The sequence below is a fragment of the Rhinoderma darwinii genome, chromosome 3 (assembly GCF_050947455.1).
Source record: "Rhinoderma darwinii isolate aRhiDar2 chromosome 3, aRhiDar2.hap1, whole genome shotgun sequence".
Lineage (NCBI taxonomy): Eukaryota > Metazoa > Chordata > Amphibia > Anura > Rhinodermatidae > Rhinoderma > Rhinoderma darwinii.
Genome location: NC_134689.1, coordinates 402,882,785 through 402,899,535, shown reverse-complemented (window position 1 = coordinate 402,899,535; position 16,751 = coordinate 402,882,785). Strand labels below are relative to the sequence as shown.

General features: G+C 45.6%; 1 long non-coding RNA gene across 1 annotated transcript; it reads right to left on the bottom strand.

Moving 5' to 3' along the window:
* Positions 1–14,450: 14,450 nt before the first annotated feature.
* Positions 14,451–15,363, bottom strand: LOC142748399 (uncharacterized). Its single transcript, XR_012882247.1, has 3 exons — positions 14,894–15,363; positions 14,716–14,808; positions 14,451–14,623 (listed from the first exon to the last, which is right to left on the bottom strand). It is a non-coding gene; the product is annotated as an uncharacterized LOC142748399 (long non-coding RNA).
* Positions 15,364–16,751: the final 1,388 nt, after the last annotated feature.

Below are 16,751 nucleotides of genomic sequence, written 5' to 3'. Positions count from 1 at the left end.
TTGGAATGGGTAATACGGGAGGTCGCAGGTGTGAAGTCTGTCATTCATTACCTGGATGATTTTTTGTGTGTTGGCACGGGTGGTTCAACAGTGTGCGCAAATATTTTGTATGCCTTACAGGGGGTCATGAGGGACTTTGGAGTCCCGTTGGCTCCGGACAAGACGGAGGGTCCGGTTACTGTTATTCGTTTTCTAGGTATAGAAATTGATTCGGTCTTGATGGAATGTAAACTACCTGAAGACAAATTGACAGGGCTTCGGTCGGAAGTTCAGGCATTGGCTCGGCTTAATAAGGTTACGTTGCGTAGTTTGCAATCAGTATTGGGGAAGTTAAACTTCGCGTGTCGGATCATGCCCATGGGCAGAGTGTTTAGTAGGCGTCTGGCGGCGGCGACAGCCGGGGTGTTGGCACCGCATCATTTTGTGAGATTGAGTGGTGAGCACCGGGCGGATTTGGGCGTGTGGCATCAGTTTTTGGGCCAATATAACGGGCGGTCACTTTGGATGGACGGGGCTATGGATTCAGTGGATTTAGATTTGTTTACGGATGCGGCTGGAGGGGGCGGATTTGGAGCTTATTGTGGTGGCCAGTGGTGCGCCGGAGGGTGGCCAGATACCTGGGTTGACAACGGTTTGACGAAAAACTTGGCCTTACTCGAGCTGTTCCCTATTGTGGTCGCGGTGACCATTTGGGGGGACAGGCTCAGGAACAAGAAGATTCGTTTTCACTGTGATAACTTAGGGGTGGTATTGGCTATCAATAATATCTCGGCGTCATCGCCTCCAGTGGTGCAACTGTTACGGCACTTGGTGCTAGTATGTTTGTCCTTAAATGCTTGGGTGGTGGTGGTGCATGTTCCAGGGATTGAAAATTGTGTTGCTGATGCCCTTTCTCGCTCGCAGTGGGACCGTTTTCGTCAGCTGGCGCCGGGAGCGGATCGGATCGGCATGGTTTGTCCGGATCATCTCTGGGAGTTGGTTTCGCTGCGGCAGAAGCATTGATCGAGCGATCTCTGGCGAGCTCTATGTGGGCATCATACAGGGCTGGCTGGGCTCAATGGGAGCTTTGGCTGAGATCCCTAGGTGACGTCCGGTCAGACCGGGACAGACTGGTGGCTTTGTTGTATTGGTTGGGGGACGCGTATGAGTCAGGTGTGTCTGTATCCAAAGTGAACAAGTTTGTGTCCGCAGTGGCGTTTGGTTTGAAACTGCATGGTTTGGTGGATGTGACTAAAGAGTTTTTAGCGGTTCAAGCTTTGAAAGGGGTTCGCAGGGGAAGAGTGTCGGTGGATCGGCGGCGGCCGGTTTCTTTTCAGATTCTTTGCCTGTTGGGATCGGCGGTGGAAGGGGTTTGTAGTTCGGGTTTTGAATTCCGATTGTTCCGCCTAGCTTTTTCGTTAGCCTTTTTCGGGGCGTTCAGAATTGGCGAACTGGTGTCGCCAAGTGTTTCTCGGGCGGGCGGTATAGCTTTGGATGATGTGGAATTGTTCGGTGACAGGGTGGAGATTGTGCTGCGTAGATCAAAAACTGACGTAACGGGCAAGGGTAGGCGGATAGTGTTGTTCGCGTTAGAGGGTTCGGTGATGTGCCCGGTACAGTGTGTGGCTGCGTTTGGGGGGAAAAGGGGGTTAACGGGGGTTCCGTTGTTACGACATGAGGACGGCTCATTTCTATCTAGATTCCAGTTTAGTGCGGTGTTCAAGCGCTGTTTGATTACAATCGGGGTTCAGGAGACTGAGTATTCCTCACATTCATTCCGAATTGGCGCGGCGACAGAGGCGGTGAGATGGGGGTTGGATGAGGCGGGGGTGAGGCGCATCGGGAGGTGGGAGTCTAACCGTTTTCGTACCTACGTGCGTCCTCATCTGCTTTAACAGGGCGCAATTATTACTGGAGTGGAGGTGTGAGTCAGAAAATGGAGTGCGGATGGGATTGTAAGATGTGTGTTTTTCTCTTTTTTCAGGTTTACGCCCTTGTCTGGTCTGGATCTTGGGGCATTCTTTTGTTTACTGGGGCGCTCTGAGGGCGGATGTTCGTCCTGATGGCCGCCAACTGAGGATTCCGCGGGAAGATGCTGTCCTGCACTGGTTGGGTTTTAGGGGAATGGTCTGGGCTAGGGTGGTACAAGAAGTACAAATATATACCCAGTTAGACCGGGTTGCTGACATTTTAGTGTTGCATGTGGGGGGGAATGATTTAGGGGTGCGCCCTTTTCGTGATCTGATTAGGGACATTAAGCATGACTTGTTGTGCTTATGGGCATTGCACCCGAGATTATTGATAGTCTGGTCGGACATTGTGCCGAGAAAGTCGTGGCGTTTGGCTCGATCGGTTGAAAGGTTGAATAAGGCCAGAATAAAAGTTAATAGGGCGGTGTCAGCTTTTGTGGCAAAGCATGGTGGAGTAGTGGTCAGGCACAGGGACCTGGAAGCCGGTGTGGGGTGTTACTGGAGACATGATGGGGTGCACCTGAATGAGGTTGGGATGGATATATGGAGTTTGGCCCTGGCAGAAGGAATCGAAAGAGGGGTGTTGGTGTGGAGGAGCTCATGGGCTTGAGGTGGTCAAGGCACATTTCGCAGTGGCGTGGGGAGTCCTTGAGGTTGGTCAGTAAAACTGGTGGGGGAGGTCGCATCAGGGGTATGCGTCCCCCAAAATATGTGGAAGGCTTCTTAGGGTGTTACCCCTTTGAAGTGCTTTATGGAAAAAGCCATCTGCAAGTGAGCGGTGCTTTCGAGCCGGGTTACGGCTGGAGGTAAAAACAAGTGGTGGTGGCAGATGGCTAGTTGGTTTCGATTTGGCGGTAACCTCAAGGGCTTCCCTGGTCATGTTGTTATTTATGTTGACCCTGTTAAGGGTCTTTTGTGATGTGTTTTTTGGAAGAATTCCAATTCTGGGGAATTCTTGGGTGTTTTATAATATTTGGGTTATAAAATTTTATTTGCATAAAATTTATAATAAACGGCTGCTGTGGCCATTAAAATCCAACCTCGGTGTCATGTGTGTTATTCTGGAGGCTAAAGAAGGTACGGTTCACTCTACTCTACTTATCCAAGTCAAGGAGCGGCCGCACTGCCGACTGCAGGACATAAGGGGAGGCCGCCATGACAGGATAGGAGGTAGGGGGAAGTAAGGGGTTAATAGGTATAACGGTAGTTAAGGGAGGGATGCATAAGGTAGTTAGGGGAGGGGCTCGGAGGGAGGAGGGGGTGAGAGTAACGGCTTCCCGCTGTTTTCCTCAGTGCGAGGGAGACAGCGAGAAGAACAACAGCAGAAGCAGTCCCACCCACCCGCCCTTTATTTTCGGTTGTGCATGAAGATGTGTGATCAGGAGGGTGTAGGGTGAATGATATATGGGGGAATATGTTGTCACGGTGGCTGGCGTGGGGAGTCCTTGAGGTTGGTCAGTAAAACTGGTGGGGGAGGTCGCATCAGGGGTATGCGTCCCCCAAAATATGTGGAAGGCTTCTTAGGGTGTTACCCCTTTGAAGTGCTTTATGGAAAAAGCCATCTGCAAGTGAGCGGTGCTTTCGAGCCGGGTTACGGCTGGAGGTAAAAACAAGTGGTGGTGGCAGATGGCTAGTTGGTTTCGATTTGGCGGTAACCTCAAGGGCTTCCCTGGTCATGTTGTTATTTATGTTGACCCTGTTAAGGGTTTTTTGTGATGTGTTTTTTGGAAGAATTCCAATTCTGGGGAATTCTTGGTGTTTTATAATATTTGGGTTATAAAATTTTATTTGCATAAAATTTATACTAAATGGCTGCTGTGGCCATTAAAATCCAACCTCGGTGTCATGTGTGTTATTCTGGAGGCTAAAGAAGGTACGGTTCACTCTACTCTACTTATCCAAGTCAAGTAACACATGAATGTATGAGAGCGGGGCTCCGGCTGTGTGATAGACATTGCCCCGCTCCTGAGTCCTGACAAGTGCGCGCCGTCAGGATGATGTGATGCGGCCAGCGCTGCACTAATGAGCGGCGGCACTGAAGACAGAACATGGCGCGCGCGCTGCAAAGCACACCCATGTTCTGTCTTCAGTGCCTGCGCCGCCGCTTATTATAGTGCAGCGCTGGCCGCATCACCTCATGCTCACCGCGCTCTCACTTATTGTCAGGAGCGGGGCAATGGCTGTATTACACATCCGCAGCCCAGCTCTATAACGGCGGAGATCAGAGAAACCTCCGCCGCCATTCCCCTGAATGCTGTGAACACAGCGGACCGCAGCATTCAGGAGAAGGGGAGATGCCCCTTGGATCGAATCACAGGAATCCCTGTTACGCGATTGAGGGACATACCATATATGGCCAGACAGCTCAGGGTTCATTGAAGGACCCCAGGGCTGTCTTACCATATTTCCTGTTGTTAGGGCATACTTAGGTATGTCCTACCAACTGCCTGTTTACTATCCGTATATAGATATATGCCAGTACATTAAAGTTTAAAAATAAAGTAAAAACAAAGTAATATTAAATAAAAAAAATCTGCATACACATTTTTTACAATAAACATTAAAATAAGTCTCAATACATAAAATATACACATATTCGGTATTGGCGCGGCCGTAATAACCTGCACAACTATTTTTTGCATCATTTATGATGTGTACGCTGTAAAAAAATAAAATAAAAACTGCTTTCTTTCACTTATTGTGGGGCACGAGGTGCGATGAATTTAACCTCCATGTGCCTGACATTAATAGTAATTAACCCCATCATGTACCTCACACTAACCCATTATGGCTGAGAAACATGATGGGGTTAATTACTATTAGTGTGAGGCACATTCAAAATTCATCATCGCACCATGCACCTCACATCAGAAAACGGAAGAACTTTTTTATTATTTTTTTATTACTGTTGGTAAAGTATCGTTTTGGTGTCAAAATCGCAATACTACACAAAGTATCGGTATCGGAGTCCAAATTCTGGTATCGTGACATCCCTGATGACCGCAGGACCAAAAAGCTCCACACCCCCTATATAGATCTGGTATAGGGCTCAGCTTCATCTACCTGATGATTCTCTGGGACATTGTGATTTTCCTCTGGACAGTCCTGGGAATACAGAGGACTGGGACATCTCTCTGGTGGATTTCTCCTACTGGATCCATCTGTAGGAAACACACAGGGACTGAATACATGACTACTGTATATCTGTCTATATATCAGACACTTCTCTCTACACTTCTATGTTTACGGATGAGAGCCGAAATTATAATATTGAGCTCCTCACTACCTGTGCTGATGTTCCTGAACCTTGTAAGACGCATGCCCAGAGTAAACCGTGGCCTACCAGAGCGCAGATCCCTGCTCCACCATAGTATTTAACTGTATCTGCCCTCTGTGGACGCGGATAAACTTGAAAATGGCGGGACACACGGTGCCCCTATTTTAAGATTTCTCTGCCAACCAAAAATACTGTCAGTGTCACCTGCTTATTAGGGTATGTTCACACGATGAGAGGCATTTACGTGTGAAAAGACAGACTGTTTACAGCTGCCTCGTTTCACACGTAAATGCTCCTCCTCGTAATTTACGAGGCGTCTGAGACGCTCTGAGACGCTCGTAAATCTTGAGCTGTGCTTCATTGAGTTCAATGAAGAACAGCTCAAATTACGTGGCAAAGAAGTGCCCTGCACTTCTTTGCAGAGGCAGTCCATTTACGCGTCGTCGTTTGACAGCTGTTAAACGACGACGCGTAAATTACAGGTCGTCGGCACAGTACGTCGGCAAACCCATTCAAATGAATGGGCAGATGTTTGCCGACGTATTGCAGCCCTATTTTCAGACGTAAAACGAGGCATAATACGCCTCGTTTACGCCTGAAAATAGGTCGTGTGAACCCAGCCTAAGCGTCTTAAAGGCTGTGTACAACTTTATAGACAATATTTTCTTTTAATTATTTTTATTAACTCCTTCCCGCTCAAAGATGTACTATTAGGTAATGCTTAAAGAGGCTGTCACTACATTATAAGTGCCCTGTCTCCTACATAAGGAGATGGGCGCTATAATGTAGGTGACAGCAGTGATTTTAATTTAGAAAAACATTCTATATTTACCACGTTAGGAGCGATTTTAGATTTATGCTAATTACTTTCTTAATGCCCAACTGGGCGTGTTTTTACTTTAGACCAAGTGGGCGTTGTACAGAGGAGTGTATGACGCTGACCAATCAGCGACCAATCAGCGTCATGCACTTCTCCCCATTCATTTAGTCAGCGCATAGTGACACTGCGTTGTTCACTATGTGATGTCTTATACTGACACATTAACGTTACTGAAGTGTTTAGACAGTGAATAGACATTCCTTCCAGCCAGGACAGGATGTCTATTCACAATCCTGACACTTCGTTAATGTTTCTGTGGTACTTACAGCAGAACAAAGCGTACTCTCCCTGTAACCTGTCATTTACAGCGTGATCTCGCTATTTAAGTAATAGTACGTCCTGGTAAAAACGGCCATTCCGCCCCTGTCCCGTCCCATCTATGAGCAATGACAACTGCTGTCACAAACAGCAGTTGTCACATCTCCTTCCCCAGGGACCTATCACGGTGGTCCCCACCGATGAACTCCTTAGAAGCCGCGTTCAATAGCGTTCCCGGCTTCTAAGTGGTTAGAATACAATTGACGGCCCCGCAAAGTGATTACATATACTCTGATGTACTCCGCACAGCTTACATATACCCTGATGTACTCCGCACACCTTACATATACCCTGATGTACTCTGCACAGCTTGCATATACCCTGATGTACTCCTCACAGATTACATATACCCTGATGTACACCGCACAGCTTACATATACCCTGATGTACTCTGCACAGCTTACATATACCCTGATGTACTCCGCCCAGCTTACATATACCCTGATGTGCTCCGCACAGCTTACATATACCCTGATGTACTCCGTACAGCTTACATATACCCTGATGTACTCCGCACAGCTTACATATACCCTGATGTACTCCTCACATATTAAATATACCCTGATGTACTCCGCACAGTTTACATATAACCTGATGTACTCCGCACAGCTTACATTTACCCTGATGTACTCCGCACAGATTACATATACCCTGATGTACTCCTCACAGCTTACATATACCCTGATGTACTCCTCACAGCTTACATATACCCTGATGTACTCTGCACAGCTTACATATACCCTGATGTACTCCGCACAGCTTACATATACCCTGATGTACTCCTCACAGATTACATATACCCTGATGTACTCTGCACAGCTTACATATGCCCTGATGTACTCCGCACAGCTTACATATGCCCTGATGTACTCCGCACAACTTACATATACCCTGATGTACTCCGCACAGCTTACATATACCCTGATGTACTCCGCACAGCTTACATATACCCTGATGTTCTCCGCACAGATTACATATACCCTGATGTACTCCGCACAGTTTACATATACCCTGATGTTCTCCGCACAGATTACATATACCCTGATGTACTCCGCACAGTTTACATATACCCTGATGTTCTCCGCACAGATTACATATACCCTGATGTATTCCACACAGTTTACATATACCCTGATGTACTCCTCACAGATTACATATACCCTGATGTTCTCCGCACAGATTACATATACCCTGATGTACTCCTCACAGTTTACATATACCCTGATGTTCTCTGCACAGATTACATATACCCTGATGTACTCCGCACAGATTACATATACCCTGATGTACTCCACACAGCTTACATATAGCCTGATGTACTCCTCACAGATTACATATACCCTGATGTACTCCGCACAGTTTACATATACTCTGATGTACTCCGCACAGATTACATATACCCTGATGTACTCCGCCCAGCTTACATATACCCTGATGTACTCCGCCCAGCTTACATATACCCTGATGTATTCCTCACAGCTTACATTTACCCTGATATACTCCTCACAGCTTACATATTCCCTGATGTACTCCGCACAGCTTACATATACCCTGATGTACTCCTCACAGCTTACATATACCCTGATGTACTACGCACAGCTTACATATACCCTGATGTACTCCTCACAGCTTACATATACCCTGATGTACTCCGCACATATTACATATACCCTGATGTACTCCGCACAGCTTACATATACCCTGATGTACTCCACACAGCTTACATATACCCTGATGTACTCCTCACAGCTTACATATACCCTGATGTACTCCGCACATATTACATATACCCTGATGTACTCCTCACAGCTTACATATACCCTGATGTACTCCGCACAGCTTACATATACCCTGATGTACTCCGCACAGCTTACATATACCCTGATGTACTCCGCTCAGCTTACATATACCCTGATGTACTCCGCACAGCTTACATATACCCTGATGTACTGCGCACAGCTTACATATACCCTGATGTACTCCGCACAGCTTACATATACCCTGATGTACTCCGCACAGCTTACATATACACTGATGTACTCCGCACAGATTACATATACCCTGATGTACTCCGCACAGATTACATATACCCTAATGTACTCCGCATAGATTACATATACCCTGATGTACCCCGCCCAGCTTACATATATCCTGATGTACTCCGCACAGATTAATTATACCCTGATGTACTCTGCCCAGCTTACATATACCCTGATGTAATCCGCACAGTTTACATATACCTGATGTACTCCGCACAGCTTACATATACCCTGATGCACTACGCACATATTACATATACCCTGATGTACTCTGCACAGCTTACATATACCCTGATGTACTCCGCACAGATTACATATACCCTGATGTACTCCGCACAGCTTACATATACCCTGATGTACTCCTCACAGCTTACATATATACTGATGTACTCCGCACAGCTCACATATACCCTGATGTACTCCGCCCAGCTTACATATACCCTGATGTACTCCGCACAGCTTACATATACCCTGATGTACTCCGCACAGATTACATATACCCTGATGTACTCCTCACATATTACATATACCCTGATGTACTCCGCACAGATTACATATACCCTGATGTGCTCCGCACAGATAACATATACACTGATGTACTCCTCACAGCTTACATATACCCTGATGTTCTCCGCCCATCTTACATATACCCTGATGTACTCCGCCCAGATTACATATACCCTGATGTACTCCTTACAGATTACATATACCCTGATGTACTCCTCACAGATTACATATACCCTGATGTACTCCGCACAGTTTACATATACCCTGATGTACTCCGCACAGATTACATATACCCTGATGTACTCCTCACAGATTACATATACCCTGATGTACTCCGCAGTTTACATATACCCTGATGTACTCTGCACAGTTTACATATACCCTGATGTACTCCGCCCAGCTTACATATACCCTGATGTACTCAGCAAAGCTTACATATACCCTGATGTACTCCGAACAGCTTACATATACCCTGATGTACTCCGCACATATTACATATACCCTCATGTACTCCACACAGATTACATATACCCTGATGTGCTCCGCACAGATTACATATACCCTGATGTACTCCGCACATATTACATATACCCTTATGTACTCCTCACAGATTACATATACCCTGATGTACTCCTCACAGATTACATATACCCTGATGTACTCCGCACAGCTTACATATACCCTGATGTACTCCGCACAGATTACATATACCCTGATGTACTCCTCACAGATTACATATACCCTGATGTACTCCGCACAGTTTACATATACCCTGATGTACTCCGCACAGTTTACATATACCCTGATGTACTCCGCCCAGCTTACATATACCCTGATGTACTCCGCACAGCTTACATATACCCTGATGCACTCCGCACATATTACATATACCCTGATGTACTCTGCACAGCTTACATATACCCTGATGTACTCCGCACAGATTACATATACCCTGATGTACTCCTCACAGCTTACATATATACTGATATGCTCCGCACAGATTACATATACCCTGATGTACTCCGCATAGATTACATATACCCTGATGTACCCCGCCCAGCTTACATATATCCTGATGTACTCCGCACAGATTAATTATACCCTGATGTACTCCGCCCAGTTTACATATACCCTGATGTAATCCGCACAGTTTACATATACCTGATGTACTCCGCACAGCTTACATATACCCTGATGCACTCCGCACATATTACATATACCCTGATGTACTCTGCACAGTTTACATATACCCTGATGTACTCCGCACAGATTACATATACCCTGATGTACTCCACACAGCTTACATATACCCTGATGTACTCCTCACAGCTTACATATATACTGATGTACTCCGCACAGCTCACATATACCCTTATGTACTCCGCCCAGCTTACATATACCCTGATGTACTCCGCACAGCTTACATATACCCTGATGTACTCCGCACAGATTACATATACCCTGATGTACTCCTCACATATTACATATACCCTGATGTACTCCGCACAGATTACATATACCCTGATGTGCTCCGCACAGATTACATATACACTGATGTACTCCTCACAGCTTACATATACCCTGATGTTCTCCGCCCATCTTACATATACCCTGATGTACTCCGCCCAGATTACATATACCCTGATGTACTCCTCACAGATTACATATACCCTGATGTACTCCTCACAGATTACATATACCCTGATGTACTCCGCACAGTTTACATATACCCTGATGTACTCCGCACAGATTACATATACCCTGATGTACTCCTCACAGATTACATATACCCTGATGTACTCCGAAGTTTACATATACCCTGATGTACTCTGCACAGTTTACATATACCCTGATGTACTCCGCCCAGCTTACATATACCCTGATGTACTCAGCAAAGCTTACATATACCCTGATGTACTCCACACAGCTTACATATACCCTGATGTACTCCTCACAGCTTACATATATACTGATGTACTCCGCACAGCTCACATATACCCTTATGTACTCCGCCCAGCTTACATATACCCTGATGTACTCCGCACAGCTTACATATACCCTGATGTACTCCGCACAGATTACATATACCCTGATGTACTCCTCACATATTACATATACCCTGATGTACTCCGCACAGATTACATATACCCTGATGTACTCCTCACATATTACATATACCCTCATGTACTCCACACAGATTACATATACCCTGATGTGCTCCGCACAGATTACATATACCCTGATGTACTCCGCACATATTACATATACCCTTATGTACTCCTCACAGATTACATATACCCTGATGTACTCCTCACAGATTACATATACCCTGATGTACTCCGCACAGCTTACATATACCCTGATGTACTCCGCACAGATTACATATACCCTGATGTACTCCTCACAGATTACATATACCCTGATGTACTCCGCACAGTTTACATATACCCTGATGTACTCCGCACAGTTTACATATACCCTGATGTACTCCGCCCAGCTTACATATACCCTAATGTACTCCGCACAGCTTACATATACCCTGATGCACTCCGCACATATTACATATACCCTGTTGTACTCTGCACAGCTTACATATACCCTGATGTACTCCGCACAGATTACATATACCCTGATGTACTCCTCACAGCTTACATATATACTGATGTACTCCGCACAGATTACATATACCCTGATGTACTCCGCATAGATTACATATACCCTGATGTACCCCGCCCAGCTTACATATATCCTGATGTACTCCGCACAGATTAATTATACCCTGATGTACTCCGCCCAGCTTACATATACCCTGATGTAATCCGCACAGTTTACATATACCTGATGTACTCCGCACAGCTTACATATACCCTGATGTACTCCGCACAGATTACATATACCCTGATGCACTCCGCACATATTACATATACCCTGATGTACTCTGCACAGCTTACATATACCCTGATGTACTCCGCACAGCTTACATATACCCTGATGTACTCCTCACAGCTTAAATATATACTGATGTACTCCGCACAGCTCACATATACCCTGATGTACTCCGCCCAGCTTACATATACCCTGATGTACTCCGCCCAGCTTACATATACCCTGATGTACTCCGCACAGATTACATATATCCTGATGTACTCCTCACAGCTTACATATACCCTGATGTACTCCTCACAGCTTACATATACCCTGATGTACTCCGCCCAGCTTACATATACCCTGATGTTCTCCTCACAGATTACATTTACCCTGATGTACTCCACACAGCTTACATATACCCTGATGTACTCCGCACAGATTACATATACCCTGATGTACTCCTCACAGATTACATATACCCTGATGTACTCCTCACAGTTTACATATACCCTGATGTACTCCGCCCAGCTTACATATACCCTGATGTACTCCTCACAGATTACATTTACCCTGATGTACTCCACACAGCTTACATATACCCTGATGTACTCCACACAGCTTACATATACCCTGATGTACTCCGCACAGATTACATATACCCTGATGTACTCCTCACAGATTACATATACCCTGATGTACTCCTCACAGCTTACATATACCCTGATGTACACCGCACAGCTTACATATACCCTGATTTACTCCGCACAGCTCACATATACCCTGATGTACTCCTCACATATTACATATACCCTGATGTACTCCTGGGGGCTTGTTATCGTTTCTTTCTTTTTGAATATAAAGACATTTTGAGCTAAAACTACTTTTTATTTCCATTGCTCAATTCTAATACAATCGATATAACACCTGTGGGGTCAAAATGCTCACTGCAGCCCTAAATGAATGTCCTGAGGGGTGTAGAATCCAAAATGGGGTCATTTGGGGAGGGTCTCCATACCTCCCAACAGTCCCAGATTCCAGGTGGTGTCCCGATCGGCCGCTGGCATGTCCCGGTTTCAACTGCATCTGCGTTCTCAGGACGCAGATCTGGGCCACCGTCCACACATGGTTGAAACGGGCAAATGCCGGGGCCCACTGCTCTTATAGGGGGGTCCACTCAGCTGATGGGTGCTTTATGCTGCCCAGCTCAATTTCACTTTGCACAAATGGGGGGTCTTTCATATTTGTTCTCCCGTTTCTGCCGTTATACTGCCGCCGCGTGAGTTGCACCGCAAAGAGTCCAATAAGTCACATCGCACACTAGGGCCACATATGTCATATTACTAATAACTGTAGGATCGGGGTAATAAATATTGAGCTGTGATTCTCAGTTATCATCTGCGGTGTTAGTGAAATAAAGGAATAAAATGATATCTGCAGAATAAGAAAAACATTCAGACATTTCACCTCCACTTTTTATGGGGGGGGGGGGGGGTAATATATTGTCCCTTGTTGGCATTACTTTATCTGTCTTTTTATGTTTTATGACGTTAGAAAATGTATAAATTTAGCAGCAATAGTTTATATTTTCAAGAAAAATTCCAAAAAGCCTCCAGACAGATATATGGTGATATATTCTGCAGATTATTACACCACTGACCTCTCTACAGATCTGCAGAACATTGCTCCTGTATCACATGACAGATATATGGCGATATATTCTGCAGATTATTACACCACTGACCTCTCTAGAGATCTGCAGAACATTGCTCCTGTATCACATGACAGATATATGGTGATATGTTCTGCAGATTATTACACCACTGACCTCTCTACAGATCTGCAGAACATTGCTCCTGTATCACATGACAGATATATGGCGATATATTCTGCAGATTATTACACCACTGACCTCTCTAGAGATCTGCAGAACATTGCTCCTGTATCACATGACAGATATATGGTGATATATTCTGCAGATTATTACACCACTGACCTCTCTAGAGACCTGCAGAACATTGCTCCTGTATCGCATGACAGATATATGGTGATATATTCTGCAGATTATTACACCACTGACCTCTCTAGAGACCTGCAGAACATTGCTCTGTCCTCTACCTCCTGACAGATACATAGTGATATATTCTGCAGATTATTACACCACTGACCTCTCTAGAGACCTGCAGAACATCGCTCCTCTTCCTCCTGACGGATACATAGTGATATATTCTGCAGATTATTACACCACTGACCTCTCTGGAGATCTGCAGAACATTGCTCTCTCCTCTCTACTCCCTGACAGATATATGGTGATATATTCTGCAGATTATTACACCACTGACCTGTCTAGATATCTGCAGTACATTGCTCTGTCCTCTACTGTCAGATACATAGTGATATATTCTGCAGATTATTACACCACTGACCTCTCTAGAGATCTGCAGAACATTGCTCCTCTACCTCCTGACAGATACATAGTGATATATTCTGCAGAGTATTACACCTATAACCTTCGGATCCCCATAGAACACAAGTTCACTGGATAAATTCCCCAATCTAGAAATGAATGCACTAAAAATTGTAAAAAAAAATATGTTTATTATAGAATCTGGTAGAATTTCTGTGCGGTTTTCTGTGGCTCCGGCCCTTTAACATGCGATGATCGGTGAGATGAAGAGGGGGAGGGTCCTTCTTCACCCGTGGATATGGCCGCCAGTCCACCCTTACACAGCTCGGTCCTGGATCAGAAGAAACCGAAAACGTTTTTCATATTTTTCAAAGTCGGATCCTAGAAAAGGAAAAAATACAAATAAGCAAAAAAATTCACAAAACCTTCACCACAAGGAGAAGATGAAGATGAGCGGAAGACGTCAGACTTACCGGATCTCGCGTCTGCTCTGCTCATCACTGGAGGATTCTTCATGGGAATTTCAGATGGTTTAGGTGGTAAAGACCACGATGTTGGGGTGACAACTGCAAAAAAAAAATCAGAAATTCAGTGTCCAAGCGGCTGTAAAAGAGTCGTGAGGTGAGAAGATCATCAGTGGACGGCACTTACCTCACCTAAAGATGGTAAATGGGCCCCGAGCGGCAGATGGAAATAAGATGGCCGCTATCTCTCCCGGGGGTTGGGGGCCCTGATGGTAAATGGGCCCCAAGCGGCAGATGTTACTAAAATGGCCACTTTCTCTTTCGGGGGTTGGAGGCCCTGATGTTAATTGTAGCCCCCGAAAGATCGTCCATCTCCACATCAGGAGCTGGAAATTGGCGTCCGCCAACCTCCATCTTCCCATCCTCCTCCTCCATCTCCACGTCCTCCGGAAACTGGCGTCCGCCAGCTTCCATCTTCTCGTGTTCCTCCTCCATCTCCACGTCCTCCGGAAACTGGCGTCCGCCAACCTCCATCATCTCTATAATGCTCATCATTGGAAACATCACCATCCTCCTCTTCACATGAGACACGTCCATAATGAGAGCCAGCAAGAGAAACTGACACCGCGGTCAATGTGTGACCCCAATTTATAAACTTGATGATGTCACAACATGAGGGCCATTATGTGCAAACGGAACACATGCAGATCACAGGCCCCGCCCTTCACATGACATCACTCTCAGATTCTCTAGAGGACATCACGCTCAGAGAAATAGAATCTGCCCACATTCTAGATGACATCACAAGAAGCGTATCCCAGTGAACCGTTACAACAGAGCGGCCATTTATAACGTAATATGGTAGAAGAATACAGACAGTAGGGGGTTTTAAATAAAAACATTTTAGACCGTTCACTGTGTGAGTCAAATAATGCTATATTGTAATAGTTCTGGACTTTTACGGATGCAGCGATACCAATTTTGTTATTATTTTTTTATTTTTACATTGTGCTTGGGGAAAAATGGGAATTAATTTTTTTAACTTTTAATTTTTTTCTACACACCTGAAAATGTATTTAACTTTTTTTTTTTTTTTACATTTTATTAGTTCCCCTAGAAGACTTGAACCAGTGATCATTAGATCGCTGGTACAATACAATACACTATTTCCGGAACTCCCATAGTAGTGAATGTCAGTAACAGAAGCAGCGTAGCATGCTACACGGCTTCCGTAACTACTATTCAGTTCTATGGGAGTTGCGGAAAATGCGTAGCTCAGAGAGTTACGCTGTTTGCATAACTCGAACATGTAACCAGAAAGTGAAGTGGCCGGAAGACCGCGGAGCTGGGTAAGATAGAACGGGGCTTAGGGGGCCCCGTTCTAGAGATATTACACCTGTGTATATGTCATAAATGTCCTTCGTAGGAAAACCAATATAAACCCCCCCCCACCTGACGCCCCCTCCCCGACGGACCCCCCCCCCCCACCTGGCGGGCCCGCCTGTAGTCGTGCAGGAGACTCTGCATAAAGGACACATGATGTAACTGTACTGGGAAAGCTGGGTGATAAACAATATGCCCACTGTTAGTGTGGTCACCCAGCTTTCCCAGACCCCTGAACAATAAATCTCTCTTGTGCTGAGACTGAGAGGTTCATTAGTCACATCCCCAAACAGTCTCAGCACAACTAGAGAGATTTACCGTTCAGGGGTCTGGGAAAGCTGGGTGACCACCATTACCCTTCCTACTGGAGTGTGAGAGGTTCATTAGTCACATCCCCAAACACACTCCAGTAAGAGGGGTAATGGTGGTCACCCAGCTTTCCCAGAAGCAGATATAACCAGGAAAGGGCTGGATGGACGGGCTGAGGGTGCACAGGGTTTTTGGTGATCCCCCTCTGTCATGTGATCGGACCTAGGTTACCGGTTCATCAGACGGGGTTCATGTGAGGGTATGTGCACACACACTCATTACGTCCGTAATTGACGGACGTATTTCGGCCGCAAGTACCGGACCGAACACACTGCAGGGAGCCGGGCTCCTAG